Below are 24,904 nucleotides of genomic sequence, written 5' to 3'. Positions count from 1 at the left end.
ACAAATACACGTTACCACAGACAATGGAGCTGAGACCGCTATTTACAGAGAGAATCATTTTAAATTTCCATTCTAACCAGCAGAATCAAATTTGTTGTTCAGTGGCCAAGAGAAAATAAAGCAGAATGAAAATTAACATGAGAAAAAAAATCCTCCTCCACAAATGTAATTCCAGCCTCAAGGCTGTTTCTATAGGAACAATTTCACAGAGCTGAGCTCTGATGTTCACTAAACTGCTAAGTGCTGAGGTCTGTGATCACATATTACCATCATGTCTCTCTTTATATTGCAGCCTCCTTCGCACCTCACATCTTGTCTTAGAGGGCTTGTCTGGTTAAGAGAGGCCTTTCTGGAGTCCACTATCAGGCAGAGCAGAAAACCGCTACCGAAAGCTACAGAGAGCAGCTATTGCCCTAGAAGACCCGGCTCATTTATACATTATATGGACAGACCATTGATTTCACTGAATACTTTTCATTCTTTAAATTACATTAAAGAAGACACTGGCAATATCAGCTGATCATGGGGGAACTCAGAAGCGGAAGGTTTTCTTTAGGTAACTCTTTTACCAAAAAAGAGGGTTGACCATTACTATATTATGCAAAAAATAACCATTTCATACAGTTCCTAAATACTACCATCATACAGTAGCTAAAAACTACTGCCATACCATTATAAAATTACAGCGTTATACAGTGCCCAAATAACAGTGCCGGGTAGTGCTAAAGTAATAGCACGCAGTGCCCAAATAATGCCTATATACAGTCGAAAATATAAATGCCATACAATATTTAAATGATATCCATATATAATGCATACAATGCAAATATTGCCATAGAGTGCCAAAATCATATGAACATACGTTGGACAAATTACAGGGTTATACAAAGGTGAAATAATGGTGCGACTCAATAACCAGTCAATATTTCTATACAGCATACAAATCATGTTGCCATATGGTACAGAAATTAAAGTATTATACAGTGGCGAACAAAGGGGAGAAAAAAAGGGAATTCTTCTTCCACTCTAAGCTACGCAGCTTAATGATAAACACACTATTAATGATAATAACCATCCCCTCCAAATATTCTTGCAAAACCGACCGCATCCTCTCCTCATATATATAACCATTCCAATACTATTGTTCTATTAACATTCATTATCCATATAGAAACTTTAGGGGTAGAATGAGACTTCATATATGTGGCAATCAGTTTTTATGCCAAATATAGGGCTCTAAAGATGATATGACTACCAGCACCTCACTGTAGGTCCTATACATAGCCAGTTTACTTGGATGAGGGCCTATTTAATAAAAATATAATTTCTGAACTATATGATCAGCAGGGTCTTGTCCGCATCTGCATCAAGTAGAGGAGGCTATAAGTCTCATGAATAAAGGAGTAATTTTGGAAATTTTAGGAACTGATCTTAAAAAATACTCCATTTACATTCTTCAATATTTCCTAAGTCGTTCTCCCAAGTCTAAAAAACTATTTTCTTCTTACCGTTAAAGGAATAACACAGGAGGAAAATAGTTACTAATAACTTTTAAGAGTAATACAAACATTGCAGTTTACTTAGACAAATAATTATAGTTTTTTTCATCAATGTGAAGCTCTACCTTTGTTTAACACTATAGAAACAAATCTATTGCTATAGGGAAACAGTCAAAAAGCTGAATATTTGCTTTTTAAGATTTTCTTATAGCTTTATTTTTGTTTCCATGCAAATTAAGGTTCATTTCTCTATTTAGTACTCTGAGTACACAAGGGTGTACATTTAAATGCTCTCATTACCACATGAATACCTATATCATGAGTTTGGCTGCCCTGGGTAGTCATATCTAAATGATTTTAAGGCACTGATGAGCTGGTCAGATCCATTAAGACAGTTAAAGAGGCTCTGTCACCACATTATAAGTGCTCTATAAGGAGATCGGCACTATAATGTAGGTGACAGTAATGCTTTTTATTTAGAAAAACGATCTATTTTAAACCACTTTATGAGCGATTTTTAGCTTTATGCTAATGAGTTTCTTAATGCCCAAGTGGGCGTGTTTTTACTTTAGACCAAGTGGGCATTTGTACAGAGGTGTGTATGACGCTGGCCAATCAGCGTCATACACTTCTCTCCATTCATTTACACTGCACTAGCTGATATAGTTATATCGTTATTTGCAGCTACATACACAAATACTAACATTACTGCAGTGTCCTGATAATGAATATACATCACTACCAGCCTGGACGTGATGTTTATTCAGAATCCTGACACTTCTGAATCTTTTCTGTGAGATTCCAGCAAGGCAAGCGTAATCTCGCGAGATTACGATGTAACTGAGATTACGTTTGCCTTACTGGAATCTCACAGAAAAGATTCAGAAGTGTCAGGATTCTGAATACACATCACGTCCAGGCTGGTAGTGATGTATATTCATTATCAGGACACTGCTGTAATGTTAGTGTGTGTATGTAGCTGGACATAGAGATATAAATTTATCGCTAGTGCAGTGTAAACGAATGGAGAGAAGTGCATGACGCTGATTGGTCAGCGTCATACACTTCTCTGTACAACGCCCACTTGCTCTAAAGTAAAACACGCCCGCTTGGGCATTAAATAACTCATTAGCATAAAGCTAAAAATCGCTCATAATGTGGTTTAAAATAGATAGTTTTTCTAAATAAAAAGCATTACTGTCACCTACATTACAGCGCCGATCTCCTTATATAGGAGATAGGGCACTTATAATGTGGTGACAGAGCCTCTTTAACTTGTGCACACTCAAAGTACTTCATAGAGACACAAGTTACAGTGAGAATAAATATAAAGCCATGAAAAGATTTGGTCAACAACATCTAGGATTCCTGTGCATACATTTTTAAGCTAATTCCACTTTTTAAATATTCATATTTAGATGCGACAATTATCCATTTATAAATATAACATGTGGGGCCTTATTCAATTTTTTCAGGATTATGAAATTAGTGACTAGTTTTCTTATAGGAAAATTCCACATCCAAAATGACATCATGGCCGGTCCAGTCTAGGAGACCTTCCATTTCATCGTTGAGGAGGAAAAGATGGGAAAACACAAAATGGTACTCAGAGCAGTTGTTACTTGTTTGCACTCTCCTTGGCTATTAGCCATGGGATTTACGCTGCAGTTAAGAACTGTTGGTACAGATGGAGTACTGTTTATATGAAAAACTGGACACAGCCGCTAAAATGACACCTGGTAAACAAATGTTAATTGGCTTTTATGTACTGCCTCAATGTCGACCATTCCAAGGGTATCACTACTGAGAGAGAATGGAGATGATTTTCACTGTAATCTTTATTTACAAATTTCCAACCACAAGACAAATCCATCTGAGCCGACCGAGCAGCAGGTTTAGATTTAAGCCAAAAACCTGCTACATTATTCAAGTGCCAATTCTGCCGCCATTCTGGACTCATTTGTGGCTAGTTCTGGAATGTACAGCATAATGCACAAACTGTACAGTAGATATGATGCCAATCAACTAAAAAGCTATTATACAGATGGTATCTGTGATCAAACCCTTTATACAAGTATCTCAAATTTCTTGTATTTCTGTAAAGACTCTTGTATTCCATCAGGGCATTTATGACTACAAAAAACACCTCCAAACTTTATGTCACATTTATTTTCAGACCACTGTTACATGCAAAATATGGTGTGTAATATGTAACACGTATTTGAGATATTGTTACTGTGGCTTATTGATCAGGATTGGAAAAAGTATATTAGAACAATGTTTCCTCTCAGCCAATTAACCCAGAAGAAAAATAGTTACATTATTTGTCTAATCCAGAAGCTTAACAAGACGGCTACATTCACATTCTGATTTTTCTGATTCACATTTGCAATCAGCAAATGTAAAATGTAGCATCTTATTTTTCTAGCAATTTCGACAGAAGGCTAAAAAGAATCGTATTCTATCTAGAAATCATCAACAACCTAGCTAGCTGCTGTTGATGGATCTTCCTATGGCTTGTGTGACAGCATGGCTCATGCAAATATCTAAATGTAATACATAGACATCCAAATAGCCTGATTGACTTATGAATGCCTAATACACTGGATATTCATTTGTTAAGCACCTGGAATGCAGTAGCGATTAATGTGTTAATGAACCAATGCTACCCACAACCTATTAAAATCAGGGTACCTTCATGAACTCAGTAGGAGCATAGGTATATATATCTATATTTAGATAGGGACAGTAGAAAAGTACCAGGATCCTATCCGCTGCTGTTTTTCACTCTTTGTTCCTATTATCTAACTGAAAGTAGAACAAAAGATGACCCTAGATGTTACAATTATCATCTATCATTAGGGGTCAGTTAGACAAGTCGATATCATGGTGTGCAGGCAAGCGTGCAGGGCATTGATAGCAGCTGCAGCCACATCACTTATTACTATATCTAATGATAATATATTTCCGTATAGTATTTTTATAAGGAGGTATTGCGGTAGCATAATGCTGTTTTCTTAAAGCTTGCCACACCCAAAAAATTAAATTGACCAATCTAACAAACCCTTTACCTTATGCACACTTATACTTGCCTACATTTATCCACTGGTTCAGGCAGGCATCCTCCCAAGTTATCCCGCAAATGGGAATAATTTTCCATAATTGCGCGCGGTTTTATGGGTGAAGCCTTTCTGTCCTATTCTCTCCAAGGCTACTATATGAATTATTGTCTGTGACCACTACAGCTAGCTCTGTTAGTAGTCTAGACTCCATGGTCAGCTAGACCGAAAGTGATGTAATTTAATTGACAGATTCAGATAGAAGAAAATCACACAGATCAATGACTGCAATCATGTTTCAAGGCCTGTTGTATCTGTTATATAAGTAAACTGTCGCTTTGTAAGTTTTGAGTTGGGTTTTGTGAAAAACATTTTTTACTTTTTGAGATACAGCTTATATGTATTGTGGATATATAGAAGCTGTATCTCGTGGTCAAAGTCGAATCCGTCATGTCAGCGGGACTGACGGCTTCGGTGAGTGCTGGTCCTACATGTCTCTGACACACAGGATCCAGCTATTATCAATCACATCTACGCTCATGAACTGCTTACATTGCTCATGTTATTTTAAGGAGGAGCTTCAGTTTAGCTGTGGTGGCATACTAAAATGATTTATAGCTGCTAGTTTGACTAATTTTATGCTGCCTGTATTCAATATGTCAATTTCCCTCATTGACCTTTAATTTTCAGTGACATTAATATAGGACTCATTCCTTTTTTCGATTATACTGCATATATTTGTTTCATCATTTGTAAAACGGGCGCGGCACGGTAGAATTTTTATAATAAAACTGCTTGATCTGGTAGTTACCTAATTTATCACATCATTGCATATGTTAGCCTATCTATGGCATGTGTAAGTCCATGCGCATAAATGTAAATGACTTTCGGTTGATTTCAAAGTCTGTTTTTTTTTTTGTTTTTTTTACACATATGATTGCAAATACAAAAATAGAATATAATGTAATCTGCATTCCGCTCCTCTATCACTGCTAGATGTACGGTACTAGCAGTGGCAAAATTCATATATAAATTACCATATGTTTAGTTAACCTTTTAGTTATGGAAACAAATAGCAATGTTGTACTCACTATTTTACATACACATTGAATACTATTGAATATAATGCAATATGTACCATCTTAGTTTCTACTATAAAGCTATTGAACTCACTAGATGGGCGAGACCTTCTTTCCGTCCTATCCTACAGTAAACTCTGGTCCAATCTCTTCTTGTGCTATAAAGTAGGAAACGGAGTGAGGATGGGTTGCCAATCCTGTGAGATGTTCCTGGATTCTGAAAACCTGTGATTTTATCCACATCCACTATTTTGTCTCTGGTAAACTATGACATTGTACAGTCCCTGAAGCAGAGGTCGTACACAGAGGAGGGGGTATATACAATGCCAGAACCACGCTAAGTACATATACATACAGCACCAGAACCAAGCTCAGTATATATTTAGCACCAGAACCAAGCTCAGTACATATATACAGTACTAGAACCAAGCTCAGTCCATATATACAGCACCAGAGCAAAGCTCATAACATATGTACAGAATCAGAACAAATCTCAGTACATACAGTTAGATCCAGAATTCTTTGGACACAATCTTCATGATTTGGGCTCTGCATGCCACCACATTTTATTTAAAATGAAACAACTGAGAAGCAATTGAAGTGTAGAATTTCAGGTTTAATTGAAGGGGTTGTACAAAATTATCCTGTGAAACGTTTAGGAATTGCAACCATTTTCCTACACAACCTCCTCATTTCAGGAGCTCAAAAGTAATTGAACCCATGGACATCACCAAACGCTGAGTTTCCTCCTTTGTGATGCTTTGCCAGGCCTTTACTGCAGCTGTCTTCAGTTGTTGCTTGTTTGTGGGTCTTTCTGCCTTAAAGAGGTCCTGTCACCACATTATAAGTGCCCTATCTCCTACATAAGGAGATCAGCACTATAATGTAGGTGACAGCAGTACTTTTTATTTAGAAAAACGATATATTTTTACCACGTTAGGAGCGATTTTAGCTTTATGCTAATTCGTTTCTTAATGCTCAAGTGGGCGTGTTTTTACTTTAGACCAAGTGGGCATAGTACAGAGGAGTGTATGACACTGACCAATCAGCGTCATGCACTTCTCTCCATTCACTATGTGCTGTCTTATACTGACATATTAACGTCACTGAAGTGTTTAGACAGTGAATTGACATTCCTTCCAGCCAGGACGGTGTAAAGGATTCTGTGTCGACACCCGTGGTTAATCAGTCTGCATCTGCTCCTAAGTCTGATAGAGTCATTCGATCTGCTACCACTCAGGCTGGTAGGCTGAGGAGTGGGAGAACCTATCACAGCCTGGCCAGATGGAGCTAGCTCCCGCCCTCGGCCTATTTATTCCTTAATTTCCTGCTCCTCCTTTGCCTGTGATTCTGTCTTGTTTCCTGGCTCTGCTGTTCCTGCTAGTACTATTGACCTCTGCTTCAAATTGACTCTGGCTTTACTGACTACGCTCCTGCTCTGCATTTGGTACCTCGTACACTCCTGGTTTGACTCGGCTCGTTCACTACTCTTGTTGCTCACGGTGTTGCCATGGGAAAATGCCCCTTTTCCCTTAGCTTCTGTGTACCCTTGTCTGTTTGTCTGTTGTGCACGTATTGAGCGTAGGGACCGTCGCCCAGTTGTACGCCGTCGCCTAGGACGGGTCGTGCAAGTAGGCAGGGACTGAGTGGCGGGTAGATTAGGGCTCACCTGTCTGTCTCCCTACCCCTTCATTACAGACGGGATGTCTATTCACAATCCCATCACTTTGTTAACGTTTGTTTAGTACTTACAGCAGAGAAAAGCGTAATCTCGCTGTAACCTGTCATTTACAGCGAGATCTCGCGAGATTGAGCTTGCTCTGCTGTAACTACCACAGAAACGTTAACGAAGTGCTGAGATTGTGAAGGAGATAGGGCACTTATAGTGTCGTGACAGAGCCTCTTTAAGCTTTGCCTTAAGCACAAGAAATGCATGCTCGATCGGGTTGAGATCTGGCGATTGTCTTGGCCATTGCAGAATATGCCTCTTCTTTGCCTTAAAAACCTCATCTGTTGCTTTCGCAGTATGTTTTGGGTCATTGTACTGTGAAGCGACGTCCAATCAACCTTGCTGCATTTGGTTAAATCTGAGCAGAAAGTATATCCCTGAACAATTCAGAATTCATCCGGCTGCTTCTGTCTTCAGTCACATTATCAATAAACACTAGTGACCCAGGGCCTTTGGCAGCCATGCATGTCCATGCCATCACACTGCCTCCCCATGTTTTACAGAGGATGTGGTGTGCTTTGGATCATGAGCCGTTCCAAGCCTCCTCCATACTTTCTTCCTCCCCCCATCATTCTGGTACAGGTTGATCTTAGTTTCATCTGTCCAAAGAATGCTGTTCCAGAACTGGACTGGCTTCTTTACATATTTGGCAAAGTCTAATCTGGCCTTTCTATTTTTGAGGCTGATTAATGGTTTGCACCTTGTGGTGAACCCTCTGTATTTGCTCTCATGAAGTCTTCTCTTTATGGTAGATTTAGTTACAGGGGCGTAACTAGGAAACACTGGGCCCCATAGAAAACTTTTGACTGGACCCCCTCCCCTGGGTGCCACACACAGCCTGGCCTTGTAGATAGTGCCCCCTGTAAATAGTGCCATACAGTCCCCTCCTTCTGACAGTGCTTTACAGCTCCCCTGTAGACAGTGCTATACAGCCCCCCCGTAGACAATGCTATACAGCCCCCCTGTAGACAGTGCTATAGAACTCCCCCTGTAGATAGTGCTATGCAACCCCCCTGCAGACAGTGCTATGCAGCCCCCCCCCCTGTAGACAGTGCTATACATCCCCCCTGTAGACGATGCTATATGGCCTCCACATACAGTGCTATACAGCCCCTGTAGACATTGCTATGTAGCCTCACCATACAGTGCTATACAGCCCTCCCTGTAAACTGTGATATGCTTTCAAGTATCACAAAGAGGGACAAACAATGTGGCGCACAGCGGCAATTTTTTTCTTTTAAGCCACACCTCTAATTCCATCTCATCCCCGCTCATACACACCTGGTTCAGCCCACACAGTATAATGCCCCCATAGCTGCCACCATACAGTATAATGCCCCATACATTATAATGCCCACACAGATGCCCCCGTACAGTATAATGCCCACACATATGCCCCATACAGTATAATGCCTACACAGATGCCCCCATGCAGTAAAATGCCCAAATTCCTCCATACAGCCTCATAGCTGCCCCTATGCAGCATAATACCCCATAGCTGCCCCCATAGCTATAATGCCCCTCATACTGCCCCCATACAGTATAATGCATCCGATAGCTGCCCCCACACTATAATGTCCCCATAGCAGTCCCCACAGTATAATGCCCCCCATACATTATAAGGCCCCATAGCTGCCCCCACAATATAATGCCCCCCATAGCTGCCCCACACAGTATAATGCCCCCCCATAGCTGTCCCCACAGTATAATGCTCCATAGCTGTCCCCACAGTAAAATGCCCCCCTAGCTGTCCCCATAGTATAATGCCCCCATATCTGCTCCCACAGTATAATGCCCCCATGCTGTATAATGTCCCCATAGCTACCCCCTCAGTATAATGCCCCCATACTTTATAATGCCCCCCATAGCTGTCCCCACAGTATAATTCCCCCCATGCAGTATAATGCCCCCCATACCTGTCCCCACAGTATAATGCCCCCATAGCTGTCCCCACAGTATAATGCCCCCATAGCTGTCGTCCCCACAGTATAATACCCCCATAGCTGTCCCCACAGTATAATGCCCCATAGCTGCCCCCATACCCTATATTGCCCCCATAGTATAATGCCCCCATAGCCGTCCCCACAGTATATTGCCGCCCCATATAGTAAAATGCTCCTATAGTAGCCACCACATCAGCCCCCATTCCCTACCCAGTATAGTGCCCCATAATGCCTAATAGAAAAATAATAACATAATTACTTACCTATACCCGTTCACACGGCGGGTGGAGGTTCCTTCTCCTCCAGTCTGTGCTGTGAGTGACTTGGTGCAGACAGGAGATGACGTCACTACATCGTGCCTGTCTGCGCTGAGACACTCACGGCAGAGTGAATGCTGGAGCACGGAGCTGTCAGCTCCTTGCTCCAGTATTCAGGAAGCGGGACCAGCGCGGTGAGCGCTGCGTGGCTTCGGGGACCCTGAGGGCCCCCCAGGTTTAGGGACCCGGTCCCAGGTTTAGGACCCCTAGAGGTATGCCACTGTATACAGTAGCCTATGGCAGAGCAGGGAGATACCTCCCTGCTCTGTCATAGTGTTCAATAGTATCTGCATCCGAAGGACGCAGACACTATTGAATGTGGTGTCGCTACCGCTGTAGAAGCCATGGCAGCTGCTGGCAGAGCCTCAAGGCATGGGGGGCTCGTGCCGGCTAGCAGCACGGGCCCTCTCATGCCGCAGGCCCCGTAGCAGCCGCTATGGCTGCTACAGCGGTAGTTACGCCACTGCTTAGATACTGATACACCTACTTCCAGGAGAGTGTTCTTCACTTGGGTAGATGTCATGAAGGGGTTTTTCTTCACCATGGAAAGGATTCTGCGATCATCCACCACTGTTGTCTTCCATAGACGGCCTTTTGAGTTCACGAGATTACCAGTGCGCTCTTTTTTTTCAAGGCTGTACCAAACTGTTGATTTGGCCACAGAACCAAGCTCAATTCATATATACAACACCAGAACCACACTCAGTACATAAATACAGCACCAGACCAAAGCTCATTACATATATACAGCACCATAACCAGGCTCAGTACATATATAATAGTTACAGAACCATGATCATTAGATATACTGTACACTACTAGAACCAAACTCAGTACAAAGATCATTTGCAGTTCAGGTTACCGTGTGCTATATCTCTCTACTATGTGAAACTGCAACTCACAGTATGACCTGAACAAAGGCAAGGGTATGCTGGGAGTTGTTTCACAAACCAGATTAGTGCCACACATCATCTGCAGAGCTTACAAGTGAATCCCGTACTGAACCAATGCAGTCAGAGGAAGAATAAACATTTACACATTCTCTTATTTCCTTCCCATAGGATCACATTCTCCCTTTTCCTTACCTTCCTAGTACCAGTCTCCATAAGCCCACAGCAAAATATTCTCTTGTTGCCCTCTTTAGAGAACATTGTCCCTTCCCACCACAGCTGCTCATTGTCTCATTACCTTCTGTAACACATCACTTTATCCCCCCAGAAGCAAATACTATCATTACTCTGTCATTCTCACACACAGCAGAATATACTCCCATTTCTCAACAGCAGCACATCTTCTCCTCCATTCACAGCAGCACATACTCCTTTCTACAACAGCACATGTTCCAATCCCTCCACAGCAGCACATCTCCTCCTGCCCAATACCAGCACATCTCTCTCAGTGTACAGTCAAAATCAAATTCTCCTGTTCCCCTACCCCAGCAGCATATCCTCCCATCTACTGCAACAGGTGGCCGGCAAGCAGAGGGGGTTTTAACAGAGTACTGTGATTTAAAAAAAAAAATTGTAACATTTGTTGTCGCCAGTTTATTTATTTATTTTTTAACTCTTGGACAACCCCATTAAGGCTGGGTTCACACTGAGTTTTTTGCAGGAGGAAAATCTACCTCAAAATTCCATTTGGAATTTTGAGGCAGATCTTCCTCTGCCTGCATGCCGATTTTCGCTGCGTTTTTCACTGCATTTTTCGCCCGCGGTCAATGGGACGTCAGAGGCGTAAAAGCCCGAAGATAGGGTATGTCCCTTCTTTTTGAAATCAATGGGAGGTATTTTCGGCCGTTTTTTGGCGCATTTTCTGACGCGGTGTCCGCGTCAAAAAATGTGTCATAAAACTCTGTGTGAACTGGAGTGTGGTCTCTCACCAATGGCCAGTTTGACAGCAAGTTAAAGTGGAGGGTCAGTCCCTACTTTGACCAACATCCCTCTTTAAAAAATATATTTGCATTAATAGATTTACTATATTGCTCCAGAAAGCATCAACATAACTGCATATAAGATTCCAACTTGTATATTATTTCACATTTTGATGCAGGTTGAACCATAAAAAACCCATAAGGATCCCTTATTGACCATGCAAAAAGTTTGCAGGTACAGGTGTCCTTCTATAATTTAACTCTAAACTCGACATAACCCGTGATGTTAAACAAACATGTAAAAAAAATGTATACCTCCGACTGCCAAGATAAACAACCCATATATGTGTAACATATACTTTTTTTTACTGTATGGCTGTGATGCATGCCTCTGATGGATACCATCCGTTGCCCTTAGTACCCCATGATAAAAAAAAAGTATACGTTTAACGTATACGTTTTTTTTACTGGATGGTGCAAGATAGTATTGAATTGATATCACGACAAACACAATTCAAAAAAGTTAAGGGTGGACACATCTGTATGAGGTACACTGCCTGCCAGCCACGGCCTGCAGAGTACAATTAGAGACAAGCATTCCCTGTATTGTGTGTAGGTTACAGGGGCTCAGGGAAAGAGCTCTAACAATACCAATGATGATGCAGCCCTGAGCACTGGGCCAAGATGTAAATGCCAGTAACGGCAGAGAAGGAGGGTAGAAGGAGGAGAAGGGTAAAATGAGTTCATCTCTCATAAGTGACTAATGTCACCCCCTGTGCCAAGTGTGCAGCAGTAATGATGCCTGCTGGGCTTCCTGCTTTACTGTGGTGATGCCACTAAGCTCAGATAACTGTGCGTCCCTTAAGCATAATATGACCTCTGCCAACTGTGCCTTGAAACGCAGCGCTGTTTGTGTTCTTTACTCTTCCCACAACAGCCTATATACAGTTATCCGGACTGCAGGAAAAGAACAGGGAGTTCAGAGTAGCAAGATCAAGGTAAAGAAGTAGTGGATCTTCACTTTAAATAAATGTTGATCCGAACATAGAAATTTAACCAAAGGGTTAACTGGCTGTACTAAGACTATACATGTGCAGTAATATATGTGCAGTATTTCAGAATATATTAGGAAATGGTTAGCAATCCCCTGAAATAATGTAATTATCAGAATCCCTGCCATTAGCTATCTTAGTGATCTATTTCTACTGCACAGCTTCCTGGGAAAATTCTGAATACTATAGACTGCAGTTTATCTGTCAATGGGATCCTGATTGTATACTAACTTAAAAAAAGCCCAGTAGATTTAGAATATTCCTGAAGCTAAACTATCTAAATTCCGGTAGAAATGTCTCAGTGGGGTTGTAGACTTTTAAAAAATTTGGTACAGTGCCCAGGAATTTTTAATTATGCCTCTGGTAGTGGTAGAAGTGCATCATGTTTTCGCCATAGTGATGCTTGATGCCAACAAAAAAAGTGTCAAAGGGATAGTACCCATTGGGATAATGGTACACATTGATATGCACGTGTTTGTAATAAGGACTGAAATTTATAAATAAAAATTCACATATTTCTATAATTCATAATTCACATTCCTAATGGCTCTATCATTTTAAAATGACGCATGTATTTATTTTACTCATATAAATCATTCTATGTTACAATTCGAGCAAATTATGGTGTAAAAATAAAGGAAACAAACTAAGCAAATATATTACGTTTTTGAGCTCTTTTTATGCCTACATTCACAGTTTTGGAGAAAGGGCTGTAGTTAAAAAGGAGCTAAAATGCACCAAATGTGTAAGCCAACTATAAGTTGTGTAAGGAAGAGTCTTGTGTCCGGCATACCTAGAGAGTTGCTGCAAATTATTATGCAAATTGAGCCCTTTATGTGAAATGTAAATTCATGCATCATACAACACTATTGATAGATGAGAAATTATTTCCTGCGTAGCCTATAATAACATATAAATCACTGTAAGAAATCTGTATTTTAGAATGCAAACTGAATTTTGAAGTCCAGTTTAGGCAGCATAGATTATAAATTCCAGTGGCTTCAAAGGCAAATATCAGATGTAAATATCAGTAGGCACTCTGGAGCTGGCTTTCTGCTGCACATTTACTTCAACTGGGAAAACATTGACCCATTGACAACCTCTACAATTTTGGCAAGGATGACATGAACTATTTTGTTACTTAACCATACATCAATCATCATAAATTATTTTATAAATTTATTGTACAGGTTGTGATGGTTTTGAGGATACCAAATATGTATATACAGTGTCTGCGTGATGCAGCTTTTGCCTGATGTCATGATAAGCATACTCATCATATGTCGGCAAGTAGTTAAAAATTGCTTTACCACTGATTAAGTTTTCTACACAAAATATAGTATTTCAAAGATGTACCTAGCCTTTAATAATATATTAACATAAATATATACTGTATTTAAAAGAGTTAGCCATGTGAAAAAAAAATTCTAAGGGGAACCTTTTGTTGTTTAGGCCAGTATTACCAATGACATAATGTTCTAAAAATAGTGACATGTCAGAAGTTTTGATCAGTGGGATCTGAGCACTAAGACCCCCACTGATCGCTAAATCGAAGCGGATGGGGCGCTGGTGTGAGCGCTGAGCTGCTTAGTTTCTGATTGGCTTTTATCGGAAAGGCAAGCAATTCGTGAACGGGCTCATAGACTTTCTATTGAGTCCGAACACCGGACAACTATAAGGGGTGTGAGGTGGGGAATGGAGACCCAAAGAAAAAGGTAGAAAAAGGAGGGAAGGTCTGGGGAAAAGGAAGCTAATGAGAAAGAAAAGGTTTATCTTTCCAGCTGGTTCTTAGTTGCATCTATTTTTCCACCTTCCATAGGTAACAACAAGCTATGTACACCTTTGAAATCTTTTTATTTTTCTTACTAAAAATGTCTATCAGTGTGTTTGGTGGAACTTTCTAAATACATTTTATTAAAAATTATTTTAACTTTTCAAGATATAGCTGCTTTGTATCCTAGGTGTATCTAGTGCTGAAACCTGTATCCGTCAGGTCAGCAGCACTGACAAGTTCTTTGTCAGCGGGGCCTGCGTGTCTCTGACACGCAGGATCGAGCTGTTACCAATCACATCTAAGTTCATTATTAAAAAAAAGGATTTCAAAGCTGTACACAGCCTTTTAAAGCTCCCATGAGGTGTATCACTAATCTAACATCCAATAGAGCCAAAACAATACATTGCCTACCCCTATAGCACTGCACTATATAACTAGGCAGGATTCACACTTCGGAGTGTGGGAAAGTTCTTTGACAACTATTTCCTATAGTCATTTTTGAAAAACAGAGAGGGGAAAAAACAATTATCACTAAGATACTGCTAAATAGAATTTTTAAACAATGCAGGCAGTTGTAAATGTATATTACATGTAATGAAGACAGAAATTATGTGTGTAAATCTGCAACTTGCTGATGTGATGTTAGGCTGGGTTCACACGACCACAATAACGTCCGTAATGGACGGACGTATTTCGGGCGGAAGTCCCGGACCGAACACAGTGCAGGGAGCCGGGCTCCTAGCATCATAGTTATGTACGATGCTAGGAGTCCCTGCCTCTCCGTGGAACTACTGTCCCGTACTGAAAACATGATTACAGTACGGGAAAGTTGTCCTGCAGAGAGGCAGGGACTCCTAGCATCATACATAACTATGATGCTAGGAGCCCGGCTCCCTGCAATGAGTTCGGTCCGGGACTTCCGACCGAAATACGTCCGTCCATTACGGACGTTAATATGGTCGTGTGAACCCAGCCTAAGACTTCTTCTGTGTGGTTCGAGCCAATCAGACGTTTACCTACTTCTGCTCCCCTACCCCTCTCCCCTCACTCCTTTTTGCTGAAACACTGAATGAGAAACTGCAGCTGCATCCCCCTCCATCCCCACCTGCCTGTCTTCTATTTACTGTTTTAAACTAGACAGAATATTTTGGTAAATGGGGCCATAGACATTTAGAGAGAGCCTACAATCAAGCAAAGGCTGCTGGAAGGTGAAAACTATATTCATATATTCACATATACTAGTCCTACTGATTAATAAAAAACAGCAACATTATAACAGATATTAAATGTATTAAAAGTTATGTTTTAACAACTTGACAGAAGTGGACAATTTCCATTTACTGGGGACTTTTTGATTTAAGGTGGAAATGCTTTATATATCCTCTTTCAGGCATTTTAGGGGTTTAAATCTGTAAAATAAAATCCCTGTTTTACAAAGTAGTAGTATTACTCTAGCTAGCATAGTGATCTTGCTATACCGGGTGGGCCATTTATATGGATACACCTAAATAAAATGGGAATGGTTGGTGATATTAACTTCCTGTTTGTGGCACATTAGTATATAGGAGGGGGGAAAATTTTCAAGCTGGGTGTTGACCATGGCGGCCATTTTGAAGTTGGCCATTTTGTATCCAACTTTAGTTTTTTCAATGGGAAGAGGGTCATGTGGCACATCAAACTTATCGAGAATTTCACAAGAAAAACAATGGTGTGCTTGGTTTTAACGTTACTTTATTCTTTCATGAGTTATTTACACGTTTCTGACCACTTATAAAATGTGTTCAAAGTGCTGCCCATTGTGTTGGATTGTCAATGCAACCCTCTTCTCCCACTCTTCACACACTGATAGCAACACCGCAGAAGAAATGCCTCCCGATCTGACCCCCTTAGACTTTTATCTTTGGGGTCATCTGAAGGCAATTGTCTATGCTGTGAAGATACGAGATGTGCAGCAACTGAAACTACGGATACTGGAAGCCTGTGCTAGCATTTCTTCTGCGGTGTTGCTATCAGTGTGTGAAGAGTGGGAGAAGAGGGTTGCATTGACAATCCAACACAATGGGCAGCACGTTGAACACATTTTATAAGTGGTCAGAAACTTGTAAATAACTCATGAAAGAATAAAGTAACGTTAAAACCAAGCACACCATTGTTTTTCCTGTGAAATTCTCGATAAGTTTGATGTGTCACATGACCCTCTTCCCATTGAAAAAACTAAAGTTGGATACAAAATGGCCGACGTCAAAATGGCCGCCATGGTTAACACCCAGCTTGAAAAGTTTCCCCCCTCCCATATACTAATGTGCCACAAACAGGAAGTTAATATCACCAACCATTCCCATTTTATTTAGGTGTATCCATATAAATGGCCCACCCTGTATATTACACCCAAGACCTAACACAAATTTAGGAGGTAATTATAGTATAGTAACGGTCAGCGTCCTCCTTTTCTCTCCATTTATTGATGAAATTGTGATCGGTAACTAAGTTATGTCTTGCAAACTGATGCATCAAATTGAATTTGAGTTATGCTTGTATTTATTCAATGGTCATTCAGAGGTTCAGAAGTTGGAGGTCTATAAAGTTTTGCTTTGAGTCCGAGTCAATCTTGTTAGGCCCCTTATTGAAACACTACATTGTAAATGCTAATGTAATTCTTATGATTAGATTCATAACTTAGATGTGATCCATAACAGGTGTATACTGCTGGATCCGCTGTCACCGAAGCCATCAGTCCCGCTGACCTGACGGATTCGGGTTTGAGCACAAGATACAGATTCTATGTATTTAAAACACCATGATACATTGTTTTATTAAAAGGGTTTTCCCACGAGAGACATTTATAACATATCCACAGGATATGTCATAAATGTAAGATAGATGCGGGTCCCACATCTGGGACCCGCACCTATCCCCAGAATGGGGCCCCCTAAACCCCCTTCAACCGTTCTGTGTTGCGGCTGAATGAGGTGAATTCCGACCATGAAAATTTTTATATGGTCGTGAGTTACGTAAACAGCGTAACTCGCTGAGCTACGCTGTTTCCATAAGTCTCATAAAACTTAATGGTAGGTACGGAAACAGCGTAGCTCGCATGCTACGCTGCTTCTGTGACTGCCATTCACTACTATTGGAGTTACAGAAACAGCTTAGCTCAGCGAGTTACGCTGTTTACTTAACTTACGACCATATAAAAATTTTCATGGTCGGAATTCACCTCATTCAGCCGCAAACAGAGAGCCGCGGAACGGGGTTTAGGGTGCCCCGTTCTGGAGATAGGTGCAAGTCCCAGAGGTGGGACACGCATCTATCTGAAGTTTATGACATATCCTGTAGAAATGTCATTAATGTCTCTCGTGGAAAAACCCCTTTAAGTGTTCAAACGTTTACATAGCCTTTAACAAAAAATAAAATAGAACTTGGTTGTTATACGAAAGCTTACAAGAATAGGCTAAACACAACTCGGATGTTTAGGATTATCCCTGAGGAGTAGTTACAGATGCCAGATTTAATTTGTGCGCCCCTTTTGATGAGCCTCTTTCCATTAAATGGACATGCTCGTAGCACACAAACCTGATTATATAGAAAGACCTTCTCTAGGCAAGCGTTACATTGTAAATGCTTATACACTGCTGTTTCTCTAGTGCATTATGAAAAGGAAAATACACACAGTGGATGGACCGTCCTACTTGGTACATTTTCTATATATCAATTAATTAGCTATTAAGTACTTGCTTATAAGTCAATGCTTATAGGATTTTATGTTGATCTCTTTCAGAGGGCTATGTAATTCAATTCGGCTATGTCATAAAGAGCAGATATGCATTTGCTATGTCTATGTCTATTATCTATGAGGTTGACTAAATGTATCCAATATATAAATTAGATGAAAGATAACATCCGGAAAAATAAATACAGACAAGTATGCCTTCTAGAAAGAGAATTTAACTGCTCTTACATGTAACGCAGGTCATTAATGATATGACCAATAACTACTATTGATCATAATAATCATTTTTAGAGTGCTAAAATGATCATTTGCAACCAATTTTTTTGCTTGGATGTTAGTGAATAATACTAGGATTTTACCACTTAATCAGCTGTGAGCATTGGCACATGTACCATAGATGTAGCTTATGTCGCTGCTATGGGGACCCTAAAGGGAAGAGGCCAAATTTAAGGTTGGTCCTGTCCCCATTTTAATTAGTGAGAACACGTGCTGCAATGTTAGCAAACAAGAAAGTGGGAAATGTACTAGAGTCACGAAAGTGGGATGTAGGCACCAAGATCTCCTGTCGCAGGTGGTTGGGAGTGTGGTGGTGTCAAACATAACTTGAAGGGAACCTATATTTCTTATGCTATGGGGCCCCACACTACTTGCTGTAGGCCATAAAAATAGATGAATGTAATGGGGGAACCTTTTGACCACATAAAAAAAAAACATTCTCTTCGTTTAGAAGAGGACCTGTCAGCTCGCCTGACATGTCTATTTTGGTAAATTCTCCATGAAATAAAAATTCTGCATTATATTTTCTTAGAACTCTGCGTTTCCTGTTATTTCCTGTTATTTCTTCTAGAAATGTATAAATAATTGACAACTGGGTGTTACCATTCCCCTTGTCAAAGGGGTATGTCCCTACACAGTCTCACTCTGTCAGTCCCGATTGGACATTGTCAGACTGCGTAGGGACTAGGGTTGTCATGATACCAGAATTTGGACTTCGATACCGATACTTTGTGTAGTATTGTGATACTTTGCCAACAATAATAAAATGTAAAAAAAGTTCTTACATTTGCTGATGTGAGGCCTGAGGCTGATGTGATGAATTTTGAACCTCCGTGTGCCTCACATTAATAGTAATTAACCCAATGATGTTCCTCAGGCATAATGGACAACATTGCGTTAATTATTATTAATGTGAGGCATTTTATAACAGCGTAAACATAAATGACACTATAAATTTGTTATTACTGTCGCGACGATACCGAATTTGTATATTTTATATATTGAGACTTATTTTAATGTTTATTGTAAAAAACGTGTGCATTTTTTTATTTTATTTAACATTACTTTATTTATTTTTTACTTAATTATTTTTAAATTTTAATGTACTGGCATATATCTATATTAGCCTGTGTACTGATAGTACACAGGCAGTTGTTAGGACACACTTAATTATGCCCTAACAACAGGAAATATGGTCAGACAGCCCTGGGGTCCATCAATGGACTGTCTGCCCATATATGGTATGTCCTTCGATCGCGTCACAGGGATTCCCTGTGAAGCGATCCAAAGGACATCCTCTCTTTCTCATTTACCCCTTGAATGCTGCAGTCAGCTTTCATCACAGCATTCAAGGGAATAGTGGCGGAGATGAGAGGTTTCCCTGATCCCAGCCGTTAGAGTGGGGCTGCGGCTGTGTAATACAGCCATTGCCCTTCTCCTGACATTAAGTGTGTGCGCGCGCGGTCAGCATGAGGTGATGCGGCCGGCGCTGCACTAATGAGCGGTAGCACTGGCACTGAAGACAGAACATGGGGGTGTTTTGCAGTGCACCTGCCATGTTCTTCCTTGGTGTGGTGGAAAATCTTCTCTTCCGTAGTCAGTTTCAGACTCCCAAGGTAAAATCTTTTGTTATTTGTTATTGGAGACAAAATAACTAACTTCTTGATAATTATTATAACATTAAAGCAACCAATCAGCAACACAGCATATTCAAAGGAGTTTATCATTCTAATGAAATTAAGGGGATGATTCGTTACTATGGATGACTGTACTATGCAAGCTGCCAAGGCTTGTTTGGTGACTATACACAAATTACAGTAGATCTGAGCCACAGACTCAGGCTGGATGATCTTACCTAAAGATGTCTAGGGCAAATAATCACATTAAGCCCGATTAGCTTGCCTTGAAAATTAAACTTAACATGGCATGGGATTAGTAGCTTTCTATTCCCAATAAAGAAGGCTCTGTATAGGCCTGATATACTACCCATTTAGTATGAAGCATTCAATGTACAAAATTATATTTGTCTTGCAGACAAAACCCTTTACAGACTAATACATTGCTGCATTTGATTTACATTAAATTATTAAATACACAATAACCCTTCATTCAGTCTGCATTGTGGTTTTTACTGACACTTCTGTTTTTTATTTTAATCATGATAAAGATTTTGAGGGCCTTCATAGGTTGCAGTTATTGAAGCAGAATTATTTAGGAACTATAATCATATTTTAAAACAAAAAATATTCCTTAAAGGGGTTTTTCACGATCAGACAACTGATGACCTACCCACCGGATAGATCATCAGTATATGATCGGTGCGGGTGGACACCCGGAACCCACACCGATCAGCTGCTCCTGCTGCCTCAGGGGGCTTGATGTTTTGTACGGTATGCAGTGGTTGGAGCCGGAAGCAGATGAACTGTACTACGGCTCCGCTGCTATTCGGTGACCGGAGCCATCTGCTTTCGCCTATATCGTCCGGTGCCGGGAGGCAGCCAGAGCAGCTGATCGGTGCTGTGTTTCCGTATTATGAGCCTGTAGCCACGCCACGTGACACTGTATAGTGCCTCAGTGGGGGACCATATTCTCGTCTAATATAGCATGTGATGGAACAATTAAATTTCTCATGAATTCTGTATAAATTTGAGAGAAAAAAAATCGCTGTGCGCATTTAATAGCAGTCTAAGGCCACTAATTATGGATTTATACAACATGGATCTGTAACATGGCAGAATACATGAGCCCTTACTATTAAAGTTGTTTTTTTAATATTACCCACATGCACAGCAGCAATTCATTATATACCAATGGATCCTGAGCTATATCGATCATGAACAGAATGACTTAATTATAAATTGACTGTGGTGCTTCCACGTACAGAGCATTAGGAAAGTGTGTTCTCGGAAATGGTGGTAGGTAATGTAAGGACAAATTTGACATACACGCCAGGAAAATCTCCCAATATATACACTGACATGCCCATAGACTTTATTGGGCAAGTGTTTGTCAAGGGGGTGTCCTTTTTGATACCTCGGGATTCCGCAGCCAAACTGTATTGTAAGTGTAGTTGACTGCACTTTTAATGCAACTGTTTTAACATAATAATAATAATAATAATAATAATAATAATAATAATAATAATAATAATAATAATGTATACGGCATGGTATAAATAGGCATTTTTTATATAGACATAAGTGGATAGAATAGTCTACATAATAATGGTGTAATCCGTTTTCTGGTGGTATTATTGCTGTAATATCTTGTTAGGATTTTCATATCGCATTGAATATATTGACATTCAGAGACCTCAGCCTGTAGTCAAGTGGTCATGGTTAATGGCACTGTGCAATGGAACTATATGTGAGCTTAGAACAGGCGTTCCTACTGGTACAAAAGGATTGAAATCACGCCTAGCCCTTGTGTACACATGAATGTCCATAGAGCAGCATATCTGTATGTGCCTTGTACATTGACTGTGTCCATATAGGTTGCTTTGTGTACATGTGTATATACGGTAAATGTAATATCAGCCTGCAGCAGTAGTCCGTAATGCTGGCCATACACATTAGATGGCTGTCCACTGAATAGTTTGGCTGACAGCTATTCCTCCGATCCCCTCATACACATTCACGATCTGCTTGACTTATCTCATCTGAGAACAAAAGCATCAGGCATGTTGAAATCCAACTGCTCAATCCTTCTCTCCCTCGACATCTGCCATCATGGGAAAGTCGGGAGGGCCCCACATTATGTGATCAGCCGATCCTGCGTGTATTGTCACCTCAAGATCTGTGCTAAATTGTGATGGAATGTATACTGCAAGAACTATAAGTATAGAACCCATTAAGAAAGGATTGCATTTTAAATACTAAAACTGCTCCATGACCAAATTATTAATACTCAGTAAACAAGTATGAGCTATACCGTTTGTGCAAGATATATAGAAAGGAAGCAAATGGATTACGAACAAATGTGTTTTCTCTGTATTCGAGCCTGTACAATTATCATAAAACTGCTATGTTCCACAGACATCACCATAGTGACACAGTTCTCCGTAGCTAAGAAAATGCATCTTACAAAAAGCATTCGAGAAATGAGGTCTACATTTCTGCGCAAAGACAATTGAGTGAATGTTATTAGATTTTCTTTTACAATATCCCTGATATGTTTGTCTATCTAAAATACATATATATATATATATATATATATATATATATATATATATATATACAAATAAATCATGAGTGCTGGTGTTTTCATGATCCAAATTATCTTCTAATTTATCTCATCTACAGCTTGTGTACAAAATCTTATCTAATTTTTTATCATAATTTCATACAGGAAAATGTCACCTCCTCTTCAAATTAAGAGAAGTTCTTAACATATTTAATGATTAGCTTACTAGAAGGTGTTTTCTATCATAATAAATATTAATATCAATACATTTCTCGCAATGTTTTACATCATTTCCTTCCATTTTACAACCTGGAGTACAGAAAATCCCACGAGTGCCCACACCATAACAACTAAACCGCCCCAAGCAAATGTCTTGTGTATTTAAATCTATTTATTTATGATGAAATAAGAGAAACGTCAGACTTCCTGAGGGTATCTGCCCTGTATACGACTAAATAAAATAGCAGGTTTTTTCTGCTTAAAAGTAAAGTAACATACAAGAAGACATAGAAAAAAGCGCAAAATCAGAGAGAATAGAAATCTAATGGCAGGCCATTCGTCTCCTTGGAAACACACATCTAGCTGCATGTAGTACTAAGAAATGGAATCCCCTCTGTTAAAATGTTATAGCAGCGCAAAATGCTAAAGCCACAGATGTAGCCATACTGTGATGCATTGACTACAGCGATCTTCCACATGAAAGAACAAGGGATGAATGGAATAGTTGCTGTTAATTATTTGGCTTCATACAATGAACTACCGTAAAGGGACATGCTAAACGTTCAGTAAGCCATGCAGGTGACTAAAATAGGGACAAGCTGTCAACGACATAGTACATGGTGCACTACAATGGCCTAGATGCCCAAAACACAGAGAATCAATTGTAGGCTATAAACTCATCAGTCACTTTAGTTCTTCTTCAAATGTATCAAATATGTCCCTAATATGTATAATACATTCATCTTACTTATTAAGTAGTTACAGTTAAAATCTGTAGAACAAACATAAACATTACAACTCAAGAAAGTGGCTATTGGCTATTTCGTGACTCATGACCCAAGACTGAAGGTACCTTTATAGGAAGTGATCATTGTCAAGGGGTTGAATCTACTCATTGGATTTTGATCTTGTAATATTGGCCGAGAGTAACATTGCAATGGACGTCAAGTGGTAGATTCTTTCTCTTATATGAATACCGTATATAGAAAAACATCCACACAAAACATAAAACACCCTTCCCGTAAAGAATTTCTTGAAAATATATGGCATGTGACATCTTGGAAGAGCAATGCAGTGTAAAAACAGTAATGTGCTAATATTCGGTTGTATGATAATATAAGACGTAAATGTAAAGACAATGGTAATCTGCATGTGACACATTCAGTTGGATGCATTTACTACTTAAACACGTGCTGCCCCCTCGCAGATGGCACTGCAAACCTTCTCACCGGCAGAAATATCCATCCTCTAGAACAACCTGTCCACTAACACATGGCTTCAGACCAACGACTGGGCAAGCTACACATAAATGATGATGATGATAATGATGATGATGAAGAAGAAGAGGTGAGAAAAAAAAAAGAAGAAGAAAATAAAATACCTTGTGCACAGAGTTTAAAGAGCTGGACTCAGATCACAGGAAAAGTGGAATGGAAGCAAAAGAAGGGATGAGTGGGAAAAAACCAAAATCTCAGGAGTGATAGGAATAATGCAATTACCTGGATGAATGACACAGATGAAGCTCTCCTGCCTTAGAATCCCTTTGCCTGCTCGCACTTCTCCTAGTGCTACTCGTAGCTGAGTGTTGCAGTCATGCCTGCCAGTGGGAGCATGCGTGTGGGAGGAGGGAGAGAGAGAGAGAGAGAAACAGAGAGAAGAACAGAAGCAGCAAATGTTTTTCTCCCATCAAATTACCCCGCATCGTACTAGGAATCAGCAAGAGAAGGGAAAAACAGTTGGACTATTACACAACCGAGAGAGTGCGAATGGTGTCAAATGAATGCGTGTTTTCCGGTGCGTTCATAAACACCAGCAATGGAGCAGATTGGGCCCTTACAAATAAAACCCTAAAATGGTCAGAGCGAAAAAGAGCTGAATATAACAGAACAATGGGGCAATCGCTGTGTATAAATGGGCAAAATGATTGGATCCATCAGGTCGAGGAATTATCTTCCATGACCACTGTTATTGGTATAACTGTAGCGGGTTAACGGTGATCCCAGAGAATATCCTGTTATTTTACAAACTTTGGGAGGAATGTTTCCTATAACATTGCTCCCATCCTGGCAAAATTATCTCTCTGTGTAAAGCCCCTTGCGCACGACCGTAAGAAATCTGCGTAATTGCGGACCGTAATACGGTCCGCAATTACAAACCCATTCAGTTCTATTGGCC

At 40.1% G+C, this 24,904-nt stretch overlaps 1 protein-coding gene across 1 annotated transcript in view; it reads right to left on the bottom strand.

Annotated features, from left to right (window-relative positions):
- Positions 1-24,389, bottom strand: part of GPRIN1 (G protein regulated inducer of neurite outgrowth 1) — a 42,388-nt gene extending 17,999 nt beyond the window's left edge. Inside the window, exon 1 of the mRNA XM_075856634.1 lies at positions 24,229-24,389. The gene's annotated coding sequence lies outside the window, so the exon portion shown is untranslated. The remainder of the gene's footprint in view (positions 1-24,228) is intronic.
- Between the last annotated feature and the right edge of the window lie 515 nt (positions 24,390-24,904).

The sequence above is a fragment of the Rhinoderma darwinii genome, chromosome 3 (assembly GCF_050947455.1).
Source record: "Rhinoderma darwinii isolate aRhiDar2 chromosome 3, aRhiDar2.hap1, whole genome shotgun sequence".
Lineage (NCBI taxonomy): Eukaryota > Metazoa > Chordata > Amphibia > Anura > Rhinodermatidae > Rhinoderma > Rhinoderma darwinii.
This window is presented reverse-complemented; position numbering and strand designations above follow the sequence as displayed.